Here is a 2625-nt window from a genome sequence, read left to right on the forward strand (position 1 = left end):
AGTAAAAAGTTGTTTGTGGCTGTCTGAGCGTGTGTGTGCATGTGTGTGTGTGCTATTTGAAGACTTACCCCACCAAAGGCAGTAGATATCTCACTACTGGTTTCCACTCCAGCTGCCCAGAAGGAGGAGGGGATGAACGGGGGCAGGGGGCCGTGAGACGGGCGTGAACATGGATTGGACGCTGGGTGTGTGGGCAGGGTGCGGTGTTGGGCGGGTTTGTGGACAGGCTGAGGATGATGTCGAAGGTGTTTAGGAAGTAGAGGCAGGCGGCGGGTGGAGGGTGGTGTCAGAAGATTTTGGGGGCAGGGGTCACTGTTGGGTGGGTTTGGGGCAGTTGGGTTGGCGACATTTAGGGGCAGGTGAGGGCGGTGTTGGATGTGTTTGGGGGTCTGGCAGGGCGTGGGGCCTCGCTCATGGCTTGCTGTTGCCTTGTCACCTGAACAGGGTGCAGACTGGACTGAAAACTCTGAGCCCCAAAAGGAAAGGCATTTAATCAATTAACCGGATAATCAATTATCCGAACAAAACATCGCCCGCCCATCACGTTCAGATAATCGATGTTCCTCTGTAAACCATCTGAACTAAAACCTGGTGTTGTATGATTTTTACCATCACTCAATCAACCCCTGCTCGATCCTGCTGGATGGCTCCAATTTGACCCACTTCCAGTTTAAGACCTAAATCTGTCAACCTGTCTGATATTTTCCATTAGTATGTTAAAACAAAGGCTGTTGTGGTCACTAGATGTAATGTGCTCTCCGAATGATACTTAAGTCACTTGCCTGACCTCATTTCCTGAGGGGACGTCCAGTGTTGCATCCACCTGAGTAGAGTAGAACCCTCTACGTCTTGGTTTAGGAAACTTTCTTAGACATTTTTGACAAATTCCACTCATTACGGGCTTTTTACACTCTGGGTGACCCAGTCAATCCAGGGAAGTTAACATCTCCAACCAATACTACTTTATTATTTTTATAGGTACCTGCAATCTCACTACACATTTGCCCCTCTCATACCCGCTGGCTATTTGAGGGTCTATAACACAATCCCAGCAGACTGATCACCCCTTTTTGTTTCTAACTTTTAAATATATGGACTCATTTGATGACTGCTTAACAGTATTGTCCCGAAGCACTGTTGTTATGTCCTTCATTATCAAAATGACAACTCCCCTTCCTCACTTACTTGTCCTTCTGTCATACCTGTAGCTTCTGTATCTTGGAACACTGAGCTGCCAGTCCTGCCCTTCTCTCAACCATGTTTCTGTTATGGCTGTAATATCCCAGTTCCCAGAGCCAATCCATGAACTGAGCTCGTCTGCCTTACCAGTCAGGCCTCGTGTGTTGAAATAAATGCCTTTTAAACCAAAATTCTTTTCCCTCAAATATCTGTGCCCCCGGATATCCTGAATAGGTAACTTGATCTTGATGGCTGATGAATTTCCTCTGACTTTCCGATGGTCCCTCTCTTACTTAGAGTCACAATTCCCTGCCAAAGTAATTGAAATCCTCCTGGGTAACACGAGGAAATCTCCTCCTTGGGATACTGGTGCCCCTCTGATTCAAGTGCAAACCATCCCTTTGTACAGGTCATCTCTACCCCAGAAGAGACTCCAATGATACAAGACTGAAAATCCTGCCCGCAACACCAGCTCCTCAAGCCACACATCCATCTGGCCTCTCTTTCTATTTCTATCGTTACTGGCACGTGGCAATGGGAATAATCTGGAGATCATTAATGTCAATATCCTGCTTTTTTAACTTCTCACCTAACTCCCTGTACTCCTTTCTCCGGACCCCATCCCTTTGTCTACCCCTGTCATGTGGATTGATATGCACAATGACCTCTTGCTGTTCACCCTCCCCTTCAGAATGTTCAGTAACCGCTCAGAGACATCCTTGACCTGGCACCCAGGAGGCAGCACACCATCCTGGGGTCGCTTCTGCAGCCAAACAACCTCCTGCCTGTCCCCCACACACCTGGGTCTCCCATCAGTTCCGATCATTAGAGAGGATCTGGCAAACATATACTGAGAGAACTATCTACAGTTGGGTCCATATTAGGAAAGGGGAGTATTTTAAAGTGATGCAGTGAGAATGCAGAGCCAGTGTGCTCCTTGAAGAGTGAATAGTGAAGGTATCAAGTCCATCTAATACTGATCAAGTGATATCGTGATTTTGATAAAGAAAATACAGTGCAATAAAATCAGGTGAAGCCCGTCACAAGTATAGAGAGTGCGAGTGGGTTTGTCGAAAATGAGGGACAAACAATGGTCAAGAAATATGTTTGGCAGATACGATTGCCGAAAAAAACACAGGTATTTTATGAGCATCGTGAGAGTAAGTGGATTCCCAGCGAAAGAGGGAGGCCTGTGAGAAACCAAAGGGACAATCTGTGCATGGAGCCAGAGGAAGTAGGTGACGTCTTCAAATGAATACTTCCCCTTGGTATTCACACAGAAGAAAGGTATTGTGGCCGGGGATTTTAGTAGGGATGGTAAGTTTCCAGAACATGTTAAGATCAATAAGGAGGAGGTATTAAATATTTTCACAGGCATAAAGGTGGAGAACTCCCCAGTGCTCAATGAAATGTATCCCAGGCTGCTATGGGAGGTAAGGGAGGAGA

This window comes from Hemiscyllium ocellatum, unplaced genomic scaffold (assembly GCF_020745735.1).
Source record: "Hemiscyllium ocellatum isolate sHemOce1 unplaced genomic scaffold, sHemOce1.pat.X.cur. scaffold_622_pat_ctg1, whole genome shotgun sequence".
In the NCBI taxonomy this organism is placed as follows: Eukaryota; Metazoa; Chordata; class Chondrichthyes; order Orectolobiformes; family Hemiscylliidae; genus Hemiscyllium; species Hemiscyllium ocellatum.